The 21,737-nt window shown below is 34.7% G+C and overlaps 1 long non-coding RNA gene and 1 pseudogene across 1 annotated transcript; both read right to left on the reverse strand.

Annotated features, from left to right (window-relative positions):
• On the reverse strand, positions 1 to 773 carry LOC123907991. Its single transcript, XR_006809540.1, has 3 exons — positions 678 to 773; positions 276 to 365; positions 1 to 171 (listed from the first exon to the last, which is right to left on the reverse strand). It is a non-coding gene; the product is annotated as an uncharacterized LOC123907991 (long non-coding RNA).
• A 523-nt stretch (positions 774 to 1,296) lies between these two features.
• LOC123894974 lies at positions 1,297 to 16,514 on the reverse strand (annotated as a pseudogene).
• Positions 16,515 to 21,737: the final 5,223 nt, after the last annotated feature.

The raw sequence follows: 21,737 nt of genomic DNA on the forward strand, positions 1-21,737 counted from the left end.
ATTAGCTTGTTTGATAAATGCAATCCACCCTTGACTTATATACTTCTCATTCATATTCCTTGGTGATGTATGAATCATGCAATTCACAGAAATGTTTGAGTTATCCAAAATCAGAAGAATCTCTCGTTGCTGAGGTAGCAAATAGTTAGACACGATAGTTCGGGGGAAATGCTGTCCAGTTGAATAATATATACGTGAATTAGTATACAAATAAAAAAGTATGTGAGAGTAAGTTAAATATAAGTTCAAAACAAAAGATGAAATGTCTATATTACCAAAACTGCTCTGCCCTGAACATGGTTAGCAGTGGTAACCATCTCCCAAAATCTTGGTGGTTCAACATTTTCTCCATGAATCACATTCATCTAACAATACAATATTTGTAAGATATAATGAGAAGACTAATACATCATTTAGCAACATTCACAAAAAACCAGCAAAACTCCAAAAATTCATGTAGATATATAAATTGGTAAAGTATACCCTAAAACCATTATAAAAATGCAGTATACAAATATCTGCATAGTTTGGAGAATTTGCTTTGAATCTGTGCTTTATATTTCATGAAAATAACTTTGTTAATGTAATCTCTCACAATGAATCATAATTCGATGCATGTCAATTACTGAGATTATTGTTCGAAGTAAAGATGGAAACTGGGATGATAAGCAACATACCTTTGTAAGAGTAGAAGCAAAGCCTTGTAATCTGATGCTTTTGGTTGGCTGCTGATGTTCGAAAATGGTTCCCAATATTACCTTGTTAAAACCCTAGCCGTGTTGTTATTTTGGAATGAGAAGCATGATTTGTGATATAATTTGGATATAGGCTTTGTCATGGGTCACAATTGATTTAGGCCCAAATCTTTATCCTTGTTAATGGTCCACCATTGGGCTTGTAAATTATACTATAGTAGATAAAACCTTAACTACACAATTGAACCAAATTTGGGAAAAGTAAGCATATAGTTTATATAAATAACAATATAAAAGATGCAACATAGAAATTTAATTCAAGAAATTCATATTAATTTATTTGATATAGAAAATATTAAACAAATTGAGTAATTTTTACCTATATAAATAAATAATTATGGCAGGAACCAGTAATTCCATCAAAAAACATGCATCATCAAAATATAGCCAATTCAATCTTTTTTAAACTTGGACCAATATACAAACATTAAATATTATAATTATTTGGCAAAAAATAATAAACCACCAATACAATAATAATTTGTTAACAATGAAATGATAAAAAATATTTAACTTACCATGTGTTGTCTATTGATTATGTTTAAACATTTAAATGATGTAAAATTTCTGGAAATACGACATTGTTGGTTGTCGTGCAAGTCTCTCCATCTTCATCTAATATAAGAAACTTTAGGCCTTTCTTTGTTGTCACTCTTGAAACTGCTACGTACAATTGACCATGTGTAAAAACCGGTCTAGGTAAATAAACTGCAACCTTCGAAAGAGATTGTCCTTGGCTTTTGTTGATGGTCATTGCAAAACACAAGGATATGGGAAATTGACGGCGACAAAATTTGAAAGGAAGCCCAGAATCCGAAGGAATTAGGTCCATCCTTGGAATATAGACAACTTCGCCGTCCATTTTTTCATTGATAACAACGGCTGTTATAATGTTTTTGCCCAATTCCTTGACCTGTAATCTTGTACCATTACAAAGTCCCCTAGCTTGATCAATATTGCGCAGCAGCATGACAGGGACACCCACTTTTAGTGTTAACTGATGATGAGGTATCCCAGAACACTGGATATCATTTAAAAATTCAGACGTAATCCAGTCACCCTGAACCTCCTGATCCTCATCAGATTTACATGGTTGATCACAACTTAAATAATCTTGCGATTCATCTGGAATCATAGATAGCACAAAATCATTGACCTCTTTAACGATCTCCAATGTTGGAGCAAGAATTGCTTCATCTTTAAAGAAATTATTTTTCCCAATATCGTTAACAATATTTGGGTAAACAAAATCAACCAAATCTGTTGGGTTTTTGTATGTTGGCTACATTTTGCAAAAACATCTTTTAGCCAAGTGTTGAGACATATGTGCGTACACCAAGTGTTGAGACAGATGTAACAACACTTGTATGTCTGATTGTTCGCGCCAGCTAGCGGTTTTATTTTCTACTCAATCTTTCGAAGATTTGATTGAAGAATTATTTCGTGGTGACTTATACAACAAGGCGCACGTGATCAATGTGTTTCAGAAGGCAGCTGAACCCTAGTTCTATTTTCTAAAGGAATAAAATAACTTTTAGAAAATATAATATTTGTTTCAAAAATATATCTTGTGAAGATTGCTGTAGAAAATATAAAAGATTTATTTCAAATAAATCTTTGTGCTTCAAGAAGATTAGAAGATTTAATTTTAAAATATATTTACAACAAATATATTTATGGGAGGAATATTTGATGCAAAGAAAGATTTGGTAAAAATATATATTTTGCATCTAGAAGATTTCTTGGAGCTGGATCATTGTGAAAAGCCCACGAGGCTCTGCTATTTAAAGGGTGCTGCTAACCCTATTTTATTTACCGAAACTTGAAGCTAAAATAGAATATCAAAGATGTAGTCTTTTAAGGGTTTCGTGTCTTTAAGCCACTCTCTAGGAGAGTTGGTGTAAAGTGAACCACTCGGGTTGTGAGATGGTCACTATGTCCTCACTCAGAAACCTATAGGTAATGAGTTGAGTATTGTAATTGGAGGAAGCTTTTAAGCAACTCCAAATTGTGAACTTAGTCGTTGGCTAGGTGGTGATGTTATTGAAGTGTGTCTTCATCTTTGTCAAGGAGAGTGTCTCCATTCTGTTGTTATTGAAATCCTTACTGGTTGTAAGGTTGAGGGGAGTGAGACAGGGTCTCATATCTAGGAGTTCCTAGGTAGAAGTTGCATTGGGTAGGGATTAAGTGAGGAGTTGTTAACGGGGGAGTTTAACTCTAAATTAATACTGCTGATAGTGAATTTCCTCCTGTATTGGTATCCCCCAGATTAGGCTGTTAGGCTGAACTGGGTTAACAATTATGTGTGTTGTTTATGCTTTTCAGTATCTATTTTTAATGCTCTGCTTTATTGTTCATACTGCTAAGACAAGTGTTACGACAAGTGTCTGAACATCGTGGACAACACTTGTCTACTGTGTACCAGAATTTCAATTGGTATCAGAGCAGGCATCCTGTTCTGTATCTGGGTGAGATCCTAGGGAATATACTTTCTGGTTATGAACAAGTAAGGAATACTGAAAAGTTGTTTGGACATGGAGAAGTTCATATTTGTTTGAATGGTCCCTAGAAGTGGAGGATGGACTATTCATGGCAAGGTGTGTAGCTTTGGTGTTGAGCTGCTGTATGGTTTGATTTATTTTCAAACCTATGTTAACCTGTTGCACCTGGAGTGTGGAGTTTGTGCAAAGGTCATTATGGTGTGCCTGAAGTTTGTTGAGGAGTTTTCTAGTTTGAATTCCGCTGCATACATATATGATGAGAAAACTCCTGGTGGTTTTGAATGTGCAACACTCTGTTCTCCTCTGAAGAGGTTCAACTAACTTGTTGGAGATGCCAACGATACTTGAGGGTGATCTCAAGTCCACTCATAAAGGCACTCATATATGAGTTTGTTGAAGATAGATCTGGAGGAAGTTGTGAGCAATTTATTTTTGCTTTCAATCCTACAAGCCAACCTCCAGTGGCCTTGATAAAGGATATCTTATTATGGTCCTTGAGAAGGGGACTGATGTGCTCCCAGATGTTGGTACATCTGACTTGCAGATTATGTAGAATTGTGTTGGATGACAATTGGGCATGAAAGGTACTTGGGATTGTGCATGGGAGTGCTTAAGTTGTATGGTCAGAAGAGGCGTTTCTGACTATGTGAATCATAATGTGGAGGTTCTGATCTTGTTTTAATAGTATGCTCTGACAATGCATGACTATTTATTCTACTAGTAGTGGATGTAAGGGCAACAAAATATTGTTAGATACTGAGGTCTGATAATTGTCTTTGGTTATCTACTGCAAGTCACTCTAGAAAAGGGCTGATAATCAGAATCTTAGTCAAGCTTTTAAGCAAACTAAGAAGTTTTGGAGTTTGTGAGTGACTTCACACCTATTAAGCATGACATCTTTCCTATTCAAAAGGTCATGATATAGAGTGTGGTTCTGCCAGGACAGTGATCAAGATGTGTCCTTGTTAAGAAAAAGGGTTAGAGTGTTGTTCAAACATGTGTGGATAATCTGGTATTGAAGGTTGATCAACTACTGATGATTGATCCTCTTGTGTCCCCCTGCTGTTGTTAATTGTGACTTTGATGCTTCCACTAAGGCCACAAGTGATTGTGTTGGTGAAACTCTCAAGGAAACTATCCCTGAGACAAATGTTGTACCAAGTGTAGGTACATGTGTGGCGCCTGCAACTGCCACATATTTTGATACATCTGCAGCACCTGAAACTGTAATAGATCATAATGTTTCAGATATTTCTTACCAGATGAATACTACTAAGAAAGAGAATACTACAAAACTAATTATGACTGGTAATAATTTTGCTGATCACAGTGTTGTGAACTCTCAATCTGATGAGAGTATGAAGACTGTGTCTAAAACTCTTGAGGATAGTTAGCCTGTTGGTGATCTTGCAGCTCATGCTCTGATTAGTAGTGTGCTAGTGTTTGTCGTGATGTTTGTGGAGGTGTTATGCTATGAATCTAGTCATCCCGATCTAATCTGTTTTTTTGTGAGAATTTATATTTCTCTGTCAATGTGCTCTGTGGGCAGGGTGAACCCAATTCTGCTACTGCATGCCTCTAGTGTGTTTGTGTTTAAGTGAAAGAAAAGTATGTCATGTATCTCTCTCTCTCTCCATTGTCTGGTGCACGCTAATCAAGGGAAATATGATTTAAATTCTTCGACAAATGTTAATTCTGCTGTTGATGCTTCTACTAAGGTCAATAGTTACTTTATTGATGAGTATATCAAGGAAACTGTTCTTGAGACTAATGTTGTGCCAGATGTTTATACATTTGTGGCACCTTATACTGGTGTAGGCAAGAATGATCAAGATAATCCTGACCAGGTGGATACTACTGAGCAAGAAAGATTTCCAGTAGTAGTAAGGACTGATAATAACTCTTGTAATAATGTTATGGGTTATTCTAAATCTGGTGAGAGTATTAGGTCTTTGTTTGCTGATAAAGAACCTTCTGTTGACAAAAGTGTGGGTGATGATCCTGATGTTGTCATTGTGAATGATATAGTGGCTGGTGACAAGTCACTAGATAAGACACCTAGTGCTAATGTTGTAGGAAGAATCAGAAGTAGGGTTGGTAAAAATGTGACAACTGTCAAGACACTTGTCTAGAAATCTATATCATGAAAGGTGACAAAATTTGCCGGGAAGAAACCTTTGTATGGTCCACCGAGGACAAAGAGTAATAATGTATCTGTTACTCGGGAGAAGAAAAAGAGTCTGAAAAGAAAAGAACCCCCTTCTAGTAAATCAGACTTTGAAAGGGAGACAAGTGTAGCTACATCTGGTGGCACATTCAGAAGAAGTGTGAAAGGAAGGAAGGTCTGATGAGAACAGTGTCTGATCTAGGTGACTGTTTTGATAAGCTGGTAAGGGAATTTGTAGTGAATGTTGGTGACAATCGTGATGATCCTAAAAACCATAAGTATAGGCAGGTCTGTGTGAGAGGCAAGTGTGTTCATCTCTCTCCATCCATAATTAATATATTTTTGGGAAGAAGTGATGAGGAAGTAGCTGAGCTGGAAGTCACAGATAATGAAATTTGTAGAATAATTTGCTGTTGTTAATTGGGTTCCTACCACTCATTCCAGTAATGTAGCCAAAGAATTGGCTAGGTTCATTTATGTTGTTGGAACTAAGGTCAGGTTTGATTATGGTGCTTATGTCTTTTATGCCACTTTGGAACATGCTAAATCTTTTGCTCTGCAACTACCCATAGCATTTCCTACTTTACTGTGTGGTATTGTTCTTGACCAACATCCAAGTATTTTGATCAGCTCTGATGTTGTCTGTAAGAGGGAATCTCCTCTCACATTGCACTATAGACTAGTAGAAGGGACAAATGTTGCAGCAGGTGTTGGCCCATATGTCTAGAAGCAGGCTGGTGTTCTCCCTAGAAAAGAGATGATTGCTGATTTGATGAGACTTATGCAAGTTGAAAACCTTGGTCGAAAAGAAGTATGTTTTTTTAGTTGTTGATGATTCCTCCAGATTTACTTGGGTAGTGTTGGGACATCTGTTAGATGTGCCTCTGAAACTTTCAAACTGGTATAAATGTTGTTGTTGTTGTTGATGACACTGTTGTTGAAATTGTGCATGTGTCATTTTCTAAGGTTGTTGGTTCTGACACTTTGCCATCCCCCACTAAAGTTGTGGTTGAGTCCCCCAAAGAAACCTCACCTGAGTCTGATGTCATATCGAATGTTGAAACATCCTGGACCAACCCGTTTGTGTTGTTAAAACCTGTTCTGCGATTCCCCAAACTGAGGCTGATATGGTTCTGAGAGTCTTCAATCTAATAAGGTTGAAAATCAACCTAATTGTGGTTTGGAGTATTGAGGTTTTGAATGTGGTGGAAGAAACCGATTCTGATGATCTTCCACTTGACCAAAGTTGTTGCTCGAAGTGTGACTGAAAGAGAACTAGCATGATATGATTGTTTGTGTGGATGTGCTTTCTGCTAAGAAGTACTATATGTGTTCAGATGTGGTATGATCAGATGCGATAATGATCAAATATGTGATGATTAGAGGTGATTACTACCATTGTGTGTGACTGTTTCAGACCTGTTTCTGAAATCTCTAGTTTGATGTTCTTATGTGATGACAATATATCTATTGTTGAAGATGCTTTTGGTATATGTCTCTTGAGATTGAAACTGAATAATACTCATCTGTGTTGAATAACTTATCTGTTCTGGTACGAGATGTTGTAACATCTGTCTCAACATCGTGTTATCTCAAGTGTTCCAACATTGTGTACAACATCTGTCACCAAAATGCCAGAATGTGGTTGACTATGAGCCAAATATTGAGGATGATGTTCTAGGCATCATGTCACTTGACAGGAAGAAAGTTGACATCTCTTCTGTCCTCTTAGAGAATGTTTCATTCATTTTGAAGAAAATGTCTAGAAATAGAAATTTGTGTTTTTGGGCAGTATATTTTTAACTATGAAGCAAGCTACAACGTTTATGGAGAAGCTACCAATAATCTTTATGGGTGTAATCTCTAAGAGTATTATGAGACAACTCTTTAAGATTGAAAGATCAGAAGCACTCCAAAGCCAAAAAGGGAGTGTCTTTGACTTCTGACTATAGATTTCTTTTGTCGGACCACATGTTCCTAACATTGTTTTCTCTGCCGGTTGGTACATGTTGTTTCCAAGAACAATGTTTTCTCATGCTCTTGTCATGTTGTGGAAACAAGGGGAAAATGTATATTTTATGAGTGTTGACTATGGAGTTTGATGTGGTGGATATGATATGGTTCCTCCATTTCTGATTTATATATGATGAACTATGTATCCCATGGTGTTATATTTGGTTGTAGTAGCTCTGTGCACTATGTGGTTGATGCGATGAAGATGGTATAAGTTTATGTCTTATGACTTATGATCTTCATGCTATACTGTTGGAGTTTGGTCATGGTATTGTGGATGAAAGCGCACATGTTCTCTTTCCACTACTTTTGTTCTCCGTATCTTTTGTGGGCTAGGCCCTGGATTTCTAGCACCTGTATGTGCCTATGGTCTGTAATATGTGCACTCTGGATATTTCTGTTTTTGCTACTCTGTGTTCTGATATGTATGATGTTTGTCAAAATTATGACTAAAAAGGAGGAGTAGTGTGTGTGTGGACAAATGTGTGGACCGATGTTCTTACATTTGGTGAAGTTGTTGTTCTTATGCTTCTATGCTCGTATTGATGTTCTTATGCTTCTATGCTCGTATTGAGGGGGAGTGTGAGTTATATATATATGCATGTGTTGAGGGGGAGAAATGCTATTCAGGAGGAGTAGTAGTGTGTAGCTAGCTTGATAATGTGTTCTGCTAGCTTATGCTCTGATAGTGTGCTTGATGGTTGTGGGAGTGTTATGTTCCTGATGTGTGATGTCATGTTTGATGTCTAGACATCCTGATCTGATGTGTGAGAATTTATTTTTCTCAGTATGTGGGAGTTTATTTCTCCCTATGTGGTTCTTTTGTGAGAGTTTAGTTCTCTCTGTTATGTAACTTGTACTTCTGATACTGCTATGGTACCTCTATGCCTCTGTTCTTTTGTTTAATGCACACTGACTTTATTTGTCAGAATTTGTGGCTAAAAAGGGGGAGTAGTGATCTGTGATGTGTAAGATCTATCTGCGTGATGTGTGGATAGATGTGCTGACATCTGGTGTGTATGTTGTTGCGGTTCTTCTTGCGATGTGTTAATCTTCTAGGTCTATGTCTGAATGGAGTAAATGTTACCTTCAGCTCTGTGTGATGTGCATGCCAGAATTCCAAAAAGCATTTAAACTTGTAGCATAGGGCATGATCATAATCATAGTCATAGAAATATGGATGTTTCATCGTGCTTAGTCATAATCATAGAAATATGGATGACTTTTATGCTTAGGATCACAATCATAGAAATATGGGTGATTTGGGTCACAGTCATAGCAATATGGGTGACTTAGTTACAATCATAGAAATATGGGTAACTTGTACATGCTTATTTATGAATGCACACATGTGTGTCTACAACAACCATTAAGCGTTGATCACTCTGATTGAATGCTTCTGCTATTATAAGGATGTTGTAGTTCCTATGGTTGACTACATTGTATGCTTGTGCTCTGTCATGCACAAATTCAGGGGGAGTGGTAGTATGAATAAGTGACAAGTGTGATGCCAGATGCTGAGACATCTTGGCTTTATTCTCTGGTGGCTGGGAATTTATTTTTCCTAGTTCTATGTTTGTGGGAATTTATTTTTCCCTGGTGATCTTTTGTTGAATGGATGTACTCTGATTGTAGGAGTTTATTTCTCCTATCTTTGAATCCACTCTGAGAGTTTATTTCCCTCTATATGCTCTGTGAGGCTATATGTGTTTATTCCTGCTGTTGCATGCCTCTGTTACTACTTACAAGTTATTCTTAGCTGAAGAGCTCTCTTGGAAGTAGCTATTTTATGTTACTTTCTTTCCTAGTTGTGTGCTCATGTTGACTCGAAGGAAAGGTGATATTGTATCTCTCTTAATACTGGTCTAATATTGTTTTAGCCAAAATTTGCCAAAGGGGGAGATTGTTGGGTTTTCGTATGTTGGCTACATTTTGCAAAAACATCTTTTAGCCAAGTGTTGAGACATATGTGCGTACACCAAGTGTTGAGACAGATGTAACAACACTTGTATGTCTGATTGTTCGCGCCAGCTAGCGGTTTTATTTTCTACTCAATCTTTCGAAGATTTGATTGAAGAATTATTTCGTGGTGACTTATACAACAAGGCGCACGTGATCAATGTGTTTCAGAAGGCAGCTGAACCCTAGTTCTATTTTCTAAAGGAATAAAATAACTTTTAGAAAATATAATATTTGTTTCAAAAATATATCTTGTGAAGATTGCTGCAGAAAATATAAAAGATTTATTTCAAATAAATCTTTGTGCTTCATTGTGAAAAGCCCACGAGGCTCTGCTATTTAAAGGGTGCTGCTAACCCTATTTTATTTACCGAAACTTGAAGCTAAAATAGAATATCAAAGATGTGGTCTTTTAAGGATTTCGTGTCTTTAAGCCACTCTCTAGGAGAGTTGGTGTAAAGTGAACCACTCGGGTTGTGAGATGGTCACTATGTCCTCACTCAGAAACCTATAGGTAATGAGTTGAGTATTGTAATTGGAGGAAGCTTTTAAGCAACTCCAAATTGTGAACTTAGTCGTTGGCTAGGTGGTGATGTTATTGAAGTGTGTCTTCATCTTTGTCAAGGAGAGTGTCTCCATTCTGTTGTTATTGAAATCCTTACTGGTTGTAAGGTTGAGGGGAGTGAGACGGGGTCTCATATCTAGGAGTTCCTAGGTAAAAGTTGCATTGGGTAGGGATTAAGTGAGGAGTTGTAAACGGGGGAGTTTAGCTCTGAATTAATACTGCTGATAGTGAATTTCCTCCTGGATTGGTATCCCCCAGATTAGGCTGTTAGGCTGAACTGGGTTAACAATTATGTGTGTTGTTTATGCTTTTCAGTATCTGTTTTTAATGCTCTGCTTTATTGTTCATACTGCTAAGACAAGTGTTACGACAAGTGTCTGAACATCGTGGACAACACTTGTCTACTGTGTACCAGAATTTCAAAATCCATCAAAGGTTTGTCAGCTTGTACAACACACAATTCTTCTGGAACTTGAATTTCAGCCTCTCCATTTTCATCTCCATCCAATAGGCCATCTCCAATTTTCAAAATCCATTCAGCAAATTCTTTGAGGTCACTTTCTGAGTTGTCGGTAAAATCACCTTTCAACCTCATGTTTTTGGTCAGTTTCAAAACTTTGCAATGCTTCCATAATTTTGATGAGCTAATTGTTGCCCGAACAACTTCACTTCTTGATCCTTTCCTAATTACAGGTAGTATTTGTCTAAAGTCTCCACCTAAGACAACAACCTTTCCACCAAATAGTTTATGTCGCATATTTTTGTCAACCTTTCCCATCAAATCCTTCATTGTACGATCAAATGCTTCAAAGTAGTATCTATTCATCATCGGAGCTTCATCCCAAATGAATAGACTTGCTGCTCTTAAGAGTTCTGCTCTGTGACAATGTTGTTTAATATTGCAAGTAGATTTCTCATTTATTTCCAATGGGATGCAAAAAGTTGAGTGAGCTGTTTTTCCGTTAGGAAGCAATAAAGAAGCTATTCCGCTCGAAGCAACGTTGATTACAATCTTCCCTTCAGATCTTAGTGCGGCTGAAAGTGTTTTCCACAAGAAAGTCTTGCCAGTACCACCGTAACCATACAAAAAGAAGAATTGACCATGTCCAGATAAGACCGATGTCAAAATTTGTTGATAGACACCATGTTGCTCATTAGTTAACTTTTGAACCAAAGTTGCATGCATGGCAGCTAATTCAACTATATCATAGCTGAGTTCATCTGCTATGAGTTTATTATGAAACGTATTGACATCTTCAACTATAGGGACATACATAGACGGGTAATCACTTAATGTTCTTCCATTTTCATTCAACAGTTTTCCAATCTCAATGAGACAAAGATTTTTCAACTCATCATCAGATAATTGTAAATCTACAACAAAATTTTCATTTAACAAGTACGAAGTTGTTTTATAATTTTAGATATAATATATAAAATATTATAAGATTTCTAAGGTCAAATTAATTACCTGGAAGATTGAGTTCCCTTCTTTTTTTGTACAGAATACCATCAGACAACATTTTCCATGTACATCACCAAACATCAAATGGATTAGTCATTGTATTCATGTTCAATAATCTAACAAACAAACTCCTCATCTGACCACCTGACGCTGTTTCATAAGCTTCCTTAATTGCATCTTTGAACTCTTGGTCATTTTTTAAAAGCCTTAATTCACTACACGCCTCTTGAAATGTATTGAATACTTTGCCATTAACTGTTCTAATACTTTCAAAACTTGTGCATCCCTTTTGTTTTGTCAACAACACCCTCAAGTAGTATAACTGACCGGCTCCAACAGGCACATATGTTAATCTTCCAATGCTAAAACCTTTTTGCCTTGGTTGCCAACGATGTTCCTGAGATAGATAAACAAATTTTGTAGGAAATTGGGAATATGTTAAATCCCGACCTTCTTCATATTCCAAATTTGCTTTAAACCAAGCAGTAAACATTGTGTCAACCATTTCCCGGTAACGGACAACATTATGGAGTGAACTATTATCATCAAATTTGACTAATTGTTGATTTTCCAAGTGAATAGTCAATCTAATCACAGCTGGAAAATGTTGATGAATGTCAAATGCAAATGTCCTCCATACAGCCTCTGCCGGAGATAAATATCGGCGGTCATAAAATCGTTTGATTTCATCAACGGGCTGATTTGACTTGTCGCCATCGGAGATCTCAACATTAGAATGGTCAGGACCTTTATTCATATATTTGAATAAGTACTTGATGGCATTAGATTTATTGCAATATTCAACATTAATATGAGCTTGATACCTCATCAACAGAAAAGGATTGTAAGGAACAACATAGGCGTTGTCCAAGCTGGCTGCAGTCTTCTTGACAACAACTCCAGTATTATGTCTCCTGTAAGATGGGTAACCTTCATCATCAATGGTTGTGGAGGACTTGTACTTTTTTGGAAAGAACTTTGAGCAACGGTGAGAAACCATGCAAGGAGACTTGACATTTGCTTCACCACATGGGCCGTGCATCATAAACGATGATACAACACCGTAGAGTTTTGGATATAATTTAGGGTGAGGAAGCTCAGCAGATATGACCTTGTCAATGTCACGACCAGTCTTTATCTTGTTTTGCTCATCTAACCACAATAACATATGTGCATGTGGAAGTCCTCTTTTTTGAAACTCTACAGTATACATACCTATTATAATGCAAGTATATCAATATACGATAATTTTATGAGTTATTAAATAAGCTTCAAGAAAATATAGGACAGATGAAATGAAGTAAAACAAATGAAAATTAATACTTGCCTGCTATAACCTTGCCAAAATTTTGATCTTTTTTGAAGTCTGACATCATTTGATCCAATTTCATTTTGAATACTCTACAAATAATGTCTGGTCGGTCGGAAGGTTGAAGCCCTCTTCTATCAATGAAATTACGGATTTCAGGCCAATTTGCATTACATGTAACATTTATGAACATATCAGGATAACCAAATCTCTTGCAGATTCCCATTGCATCTTGACAATTGTTAAACATATAGCGTGGACCTCCAGTAAAAGAATCAGGCAAAATAATGCGTTTTCCGACCGTTGATGCATCCACATCTCCTCTATCGACAACTTCTTGTAGACCACTTAGTACATCACAACGAATTTTGTCTTGGTTTTCTCTTATGAATGACAACCGCTGGGCTTCAATCATAGTGTAACAATCTACCACGAATTGCTGAAACAATCTCTTTGAAAAAATAATGTTTCCAAATTTGTTATTTCTTTCTTGAATTCGAAAAGCCATGAATTCTCTTATCTTAACTCTGTCTTCCTTCTCATCACCTGGTACTTCTGTTGTCTTTCTATGTGGAATATCTGGTTCCCAACCATTTTCCCCCCAAGGAAACAACAATGGGTATTGCAGAGGCAAGAACAACACATGAGTTTCATGAATTCTAGTCAAGCCATACTTGCTATCATTGACAATAACATCTCTCCCAATGTCTGATTCATCGAAGTCACCGACTATCAGACAAGCCACCTCATCAACTGTAGGTATATTATGCATTCTTGAATCTGCTGATCGTTTTCGATATAACCTTAAGGACAAAGTATGAGTATGACCGGATTGAATAGCATCTCTTACCTTTCTAAAAGACTTAGCAAGTGGATTGCAATAATCTATCATTTCCTTCAAGTCTTTAACTAAAGATATATCAATGAGTTCTTTATTGTTGTTCTCCGACCTGGAAAAAATAGAAATATCAATTATGTGTAATATATGTAAGTATAATAATATTTGAACTAAACTTCATAAACTACTGACCTAAAGCATGCAGCTCGGTTCATCACTTCATTATGAGTATCATGGATGTGAAGGAAAATAGCGTGTATAAAAGATATTAAAACGCAGCGGAATTAAAATTTCCTTCACTGAATCCTTGCGAATGGGCATGATCAGGGTTAAACGTTATACCTTTGTAGAACTGAAACAACAAACTCTTTGCTTCTCTTATTGATCACAAGCACCACACGACGGCAGCACCTCTAGCTAGTCCACACGAACAGGTCTTCAACTTTCAGTGCTAGCTGCTACAAGATGAAGGCTTAGGAAGTGCGGTTAGGGTTTCAGAGTTTTAGGGTTTCTCTGAAAACGAATTGTGAAAAAGCAAAAATCAAACTGAACTACACAAGCTTCTATTTATAGAGTTTCTTGTGTGGTTAGTTGGGTCAAACGATGTTTGGTCTTCTTAAGCCCAAAACTGTTTTTCACTAATCGCACCCTCAAAATAAGTCTTACTTATTTCTTCCATATCGACTGTCCTTATGTGTGTGACCCTGTAGGTTCTTATGACGTTGGCAATAATATTAATCTTAATATTATAAACAGTGAGCGGTATCTAGCAACACATCACTGCTACCCAAGTCACAAGAATGTCACGTGATCTGACAAACCTTTCCGTGATAAAACTCATGTGTATAATTACCCTTTTACCCTTATGTCTATATTGAACACAAGGCATAGTACGTCACCCTTGTTAAGTTCAATATTGGGCCCATAGACATATCTCCTGTTATGTAGGAGGGGTAAATTCCATCTAGGTCACTCATGTCCCTTAGCATGATTCGTGGAATACCCATCAACCAACTTTATAGTCATCCTGTTACGGATAACTTTGAATGGCGACACAGTACTACACTCCTACATCTAGGGAACATAGTGGTTTCAGGTCGAAGGGTGGAATACACCACTTATCACTATGAGAATATCTTATGACATTTCATAACATACTATGTAGTATTCTCATGGTGGGTCAATCCGATATAAATATTACTCTTAATATTTATATCTATGTGAAGACTTGATAACTCTTTATCTATGATCCGTGAGATGTGATCATCAGTCTACCAACATAATAGTCTCTATGTTTTGATGTTATCCCAATTCACATTAAAGCTCGACTACAGATGTTTTAAGAATAGTGTTCTCATGTGTAATGGATTCTCACGATTAAGTCACACTTAACGTTCCATTCAATGAACTTACTATTCTAGGGACTCTATTATTATTTAACACATAAACATAATAAAGAAAAGCCTTTATTTAATAAGTAAATTATCTAATACAAGTATCATGCAATTATAAATAATTGGCCTCTAGGGCTTACACCAACAGGATGTATAATTGTGCGAACTTAGGAGTAGTTCCTGGTTCTGGTAATAAAGATCCAATTCTATGATAATTCTGGCCACTTAATATGAACTGAGGAGGTCCACCACCATTGTTAATGTTGTAATTTATTTGACCACCCAATGAAGTGAATGCAAACATACTATTGAAAGCTCTATAGTTATCCTTAAAGTTCTTACTACGTCGATCACGGCCATTTATCAAAGCTAATAATAGATCAGGAGGTTTTTTAAGAAGAGGAAGTTGAACTTTTCCTTTTCCACAGCAAATTGAGAATCCTATATCAGGACCAGTCCTTGATTTTTCCGCCCGTTCCTCATACCATAATTCAGCATGACACCACTTGCATGTAAATCCAGGCATGCCAAAGTTAATAAATCCTACATGTAATTTATTGTCTATTGTGTTAATAAACGCTACTTGAGAAATATATTAACTAATTAATTATTTCGATATATGAGTGAATTAAACACATACCTTCAATTTCAGAATTTGCATACAAAGTGGATTTATATTTATCAATGTCATTTCCCACATTAGAAGAACCTGGTTTGTCATGTAGCAATTAGTTTTTTCAATACAATGTACATCTAACACAATAGACAATTAAAACAGTGTTTAAAGTTAATACCATTGGTTTCATCCTCAAAATCTATTCTTTGAACACCAATGTATTTATTATGCATTCGAAACCTTTTTGAAGTATGGTTATTTGATCTTGATAATGTAGGATCAATAACTTTGGAATGAGCTGACTTTCTTCCTGGATATAACAAATGGGATAAAATAAGATTAAACATCAAAACAATTCTAAAAAATAAAAAACCAGATAATATAAAGTGTTGAGCAATAATTCATATTAACCTTGTTGTGTATTTCTGGACGATTTAGAACTGGACTCATTTGAAGAGTTAACTACACATTAGAGTGGAGAAAAATATTTAGGATTTGGAATTCTAATTCTTTTTGCTGGAATGTCAGGGTTCACATCACTTTCGATGTTTGTAGTCAATATGCTATCTGCACCAAATCAAAAGTATACTGTGATATTATGCTAGCATTAATCAACATGTTCAAAACATGTAAAATGAAATTTTAAATACCTTGAGTCAAAGGTGATAAAGGAGTCCTATTTGCTTTTCTCTTAAACCCTTCTCTGGACGCTATATAGTTGGATTTCGGATTGGTATCCATTGGACTGACATTTTCTGTTATTGAAAAAATACCTCCAAGTATTAAAAAGTATATGTAACTGAAATAACGAAAAAAAAGATACAACTTAATGTCATAAAAGTCTTCAAGTTGGTGATTATGGTGTTACCTGAAACATAGGGTGTAAAATTGCCAGAGCTTTCACCCAAATTTGGTTCAACATTTTCTGTCATTAAGAACAAAAATTTTAGTGGTGAAGACTTAAGAAAAATCATAAAGATCAGAAGATTAGGAAGTACAAACCTGAAGATGACCCATTATTTTTGGTTGACAAATTATGTAACCTTTGTTTTCTATTAAATCTGGCTATTTTCGCTTGAGAAATATCCATTGATTGAACTACAACTTTTTTTTAAAAACCATGAGAATAAATTAAGTGAGCAGCTTCATGATAACAAATGTTTGGAAATAATACTTCTTCATGGATTATTTTGTTGAAAGATGATAATAAACCAATGGATATCATGTACCTTTGGAAAATAGCAGTTACCAATACTTTGAACAAAATTTTGTGAGACCAATGTAATTAACGAAATGGGAAAAAATTGATAGTCAACTTATGAGCAAGTCTATTTTGGTTACCTTGTGTGTTCATCTAATAAGGTATTGGTGTAAGAAATATGAATAAAAAAGGCAAATAAAATATAGTGTTGTCCCTATCATAGACCTAAAATATCCAACTTTCAATGGGAAAGCCTACTTTGTAGCATAAGTAACACATGCTATTGTCTTTGTCAAGATAATATTGTTAGACGAAAAAAGGAAAATACAAACCATAATAAGACAATTTGTTCATGTGCTTTGATCAGTCAACTTTTGATTTTGGTTTTTAGGCATTACATCCAATGGTTCATGATCAAATTCTTGTCTACTTCTACTTGTTTTATTACATATGTATTATATGTGATGGATGATATTATCTTAATGTAAAACCTGTAAAAGTTAAGTTGTATGCATACCATCCACCCATATACAATTGAAATTTATATAGGGATTTGATGATAAAGCAGTGTTTTTATATACTAATACAACTAATACAATAAAAAAAGAAGTAGTACTAAATTATTTTAAAATAACTTGATATATGAAAATAAAAGAGTTCATACAATAGTGGCTAATATTGGAAATATCATTGTAGCTATGATTATATTACAACAAATTATCACAACATTAACTACTAACAAAATAATTGAAAAATCTTGATACAACAAAGAGCTAATATGATTTGAATTATCCATTGACTTCTACATTGGTTTATCAGCTTGGCCAATAGGATTACATGTTGTTATTGCGCAACTCCAATCTTTGCTTGTGCCATATTCGTAATAAAAATACTCTCAGCCTTTCCCTTCAGAACATACTCCAATGATTCATATTCAAATTCCTGATGTCAAATTAAAAGTCAAACTCAACATAGTAACAACATTTAGTTGAATCATAATTTAAATTTATGGATTAAGTATGACTTACTTTGACTTCAGTCGTGTTATTGACTGTCAGCACCTTCATTATTAAGTTGCTGGACCCCCAACATCTTCATTATTTTGGTCATTATCAAAAGAAGTAGAACATGGATGTTCCACAGATTCACACGGAGCCTCATAAGGAGGAGCAAATCGAGTCATGCATGATTCGAACATTAATAAATTATTATCTTTAAGTTGGTAATAAAGATAAATTTCAGTTGGTACTGTAAATCCATTCCTCATGGAAACTATATGTCCAGAACTAATATACCATTTTCCATTGTCACAATTGAACACTACCGTAGTTCTCTCTTTATTACCATTTATAATGAATCTAGTTTTTTCAAAATTCATCTGACCTGACCAATTCTGAACAAAAGACTGACACATATGAATTTCTTCCTAAAATAAACGACATGTATGGAAACTATATCAGCATCAACATTAAATATTTACCAATGACCATCCGATCAAAATATCAAAGAAATCAATTAAATTGAGAATACCTTATCAGGGTCAATAATTGTTTTGAACCAAGCAGGTTTATCATTGAGAGGTTCTGAATGAATATCAAAGTTCCTTCTATATACAATTAACAAATATTATCGTCATAAGTATTATGTCAATATAGATATATATAATTTAAATATGACAATTAAAACGATAAATAAGTTAGAGATGGATATTTGAAGAGAAGAAATTTATATTGAAAATTAAGACTTCAATTAAATGGTATTTGAATAAATTGAATTTGAAGAAGATGATGGTATTTGAATTTTTTACCTGTTAATTGAAGAATCCATTATATCAACTGGTATGAAGGGTATGATGAAGAATACGACAGGAATGTGACCTATGAGAATGATGAGTTAAAACGATGCGTTTTTGCATTTATTTGGAACATGATTTAAAGCTTTTTTCATAAATGGGTTGGGCCTAAAGAATCCATGACCCAAGATGTTTTTGACCAAATGAAGAAAAAAAAAACAAATATCTTGCTTTAATATAATTATAGTTTTTTTGTTTTTTGCAATTTCGAATTATGTGTTGGGTTTAAAGAATCCATGACCGGAGCTCTCTTTGCCGAAATTGCGATTATTTTTTTGTATAAGTATATATATTAAATTAATGGTTAACAAAATAATATGATATAATTTTTGGCAAAAATAGACTGCCGATTACTATATTAACATCATTTTGACAATGATAAAAAATATATTAAAATGAACATATAATATAATTTTAGGTAGAACATTTATGAAAATAAAAATTATTAGTATTTGTTATTGTATGTCGTTAGAAAAAAATACACAAAAATAAAAGAAATACATGCATACAAAATAGTGTATGTATAAGACGTTTGTGGAATGTTCCAATTGGAAATTTATGCACACCATCCATCCATATATAATTGTAATATTGGTGCATATATATAGCAGTGGATGGTAATGCAATGACTATTATTTTCCAAACAACCAAACTAAGCAAATGACGTTAACCACTAAATATAAGTTAATACTTATAATGTAAGGGTGGGAACATAGTTAGAGTACATCACATGGTAGGAATTCATAAGTTGTTCAAAATAAATTACATTAAAAAACCTTAAACCAAAGGAACATTGATGAATTGTCTTTGAGAAGTCTGAATATAATAAAACATGATTACGGAACGGATTAACTGGACAAATTTTCAACAGATCATGATATATTAACCTATGGTGAAGCTGCACGGATAATCATCACGTTCATGTATTGCGGCGGATCTCCAGGATTCAACTTGAACTCATCCTTGAATTGATACCAACCTTCACCAAGATATCTTTCATTTTCATAGCGTTTTGAAGTGAGGATTGTGCAGTTAATCACTCTTCCTGTGCTGACATCCCTCATCAAAATGTTGTCCTATTTTGCCGGAAGAACATGTTTCGATGTTTTGTTCGGAAAGTGCTACAAAAAAATTAAACACAGAAAAAGTGAACTAAAATTAGTAAAATATAAATTATTTAAAAACATTGCTAATTATAAATTGAACTTACCATAACTTGCTTGGTATATGTCATAGCCTTTGTGATCTTAATATCAAAGTGATAGTGACGAAGCGGATCTTCCTTATCAGCATACATTGTATTATGATTGCTAACATGTAAGAATTGTACCATATCATTATCCTCATCCTCATTGTCATCCTCATCCTCATTATCATCATCATCATCATCGTCCTCGTCATCATCGTCATCCTCATGATCATCATCATCCTCATCCGAAGATAAAATGACTACTGGTGTTTTATCACCAACAGACTTAACAACAGGAGTAGTTTTGCCACCTCTTTTTTGGATCATAACAAACTGATTGTCCTTAAACTGAAAATCCAGAAAAACATTTGTAGGTTTCTTAAATCCAAATATGTTGGCAACTTTGAAGCCACCAGTCAAATACCATACTCCTTTCCTACATTTAAGTAAGGCATCAGCTTGTCGATGCTTACTGTTTCTTATTGACACAGGCCTTGAGAAATCGATGATGCTTTCAAAGTTATTTACAAAAGTAGGACAAATGTCAATTTGATCCTACATACGATATGATATAATATTAAAAAAAATAAACAATGACATTCAATAAGAGTTGTTTGGAGTCTAAAATTAAAATGTATTGTAATAACAGATTTTGCCATATAATCAATACCTCTTCCGGGGAAATAACAGTGTGGAAACGACTCTCTGGATTAAATGACCAGTCATTAGGGCTGTTTTGATAAAAATAGCATGAAGATATACATCAATATTTAATTTAGAAATAATTCATTATTTTTATTAGCAATATAAAAAAGAACAAAAAAAAAAGTTACCTATTAGCATGACTTGATGGAGAAGCTTTCAAAACGGAAGAACCGCCTTCAACTATTGGAGGCAACATGTAAAATTTGTTATCTTCTCCTTCGAAGTATAGGGTGACTATGGTTGGTTCCTTAAAGCCATTCCTCTTGGCAACTACTCTACCATCACTAATATAACACCGATCATTTTTACTCTTGAAAACAACCATAGTGCATCCTTTATTTTTACATCTAATCCATCCATAGTATTTAAAGTTAATATTGGATGCATACTTCTTAGCAAAAACAGGACACATAAATTTCCTCCTAATTTCAAATTAAAGTATACAGAGCATTAGCATATGATGTCAAGGTTTTAAATAAATTAATTGAAATTAATTAAAGCAAGTCAACAAAGCATAATTGAAATATTTACCTTATCAGGGTGTACCTCAGCTTTGAACCAACATGGAATTTTTGACTTGTTTCTAATAAAATAATCATAATTCAACCAAAAAAAAAGTAACTTGATTAATTTCCTATTAGGGTTTGTGCTAATATTTAGACTTCAAATAAGTATTTAAAATAAGTACTTGAGTTCAAAAATTTTGAACCTGCATAATATATATACCTCAAGTTTAAACTGTTGAGAATTTAAAAAAGAAATAATTTAAAATGTTGAATTTTTTCTAATTTGGCAAACATTGAGAAATAAAACTTTAACCCTAACCCTTGATATATATTGAAAATGACATTTCAATAGATAACAAAACAATCATAATACTGACAAACAGGGATTAATTTATTTCCCTAAAGTAAATTATATTATCCACAATTAGATTCAGACATCAAAGCTGCATGTAATGGTCCCATATGTTGGCGAAAAGTACGCAAAAAACAACTGATAAAGACAGTACCTGACCGCAGATGAAGAAGCCATAATGAACGGATAGGATTTGAAGAGATGAGGGAGACGAATTGCCTGATTAGGCGACGACTTTCACAGATTCTTCAACACATCGCGTGATTTCAGTTGCAAAAGGAAAATAGTGCGCGACTAGGGTTTTGAAATTGTGATTGCTTGAGACTTCTTCAAGCTTGTCACGTATCAAA

The sequence above is a fragment of the Trifolium pratense genome, linkage group LG1, assembly GCF_020283565.1.
Source record: "Trifolium pratense cultivar HEN17-A07 linkage group LG1, ARS_RC_1.1, whole genome shotgun sequence".
Lineage (NCBI taxonomy): Eukaryota > Viridiplantae > Streptophyta > Magnoliopsida > Fabales > Fabaceae > Trifolium > Trifolium pratense.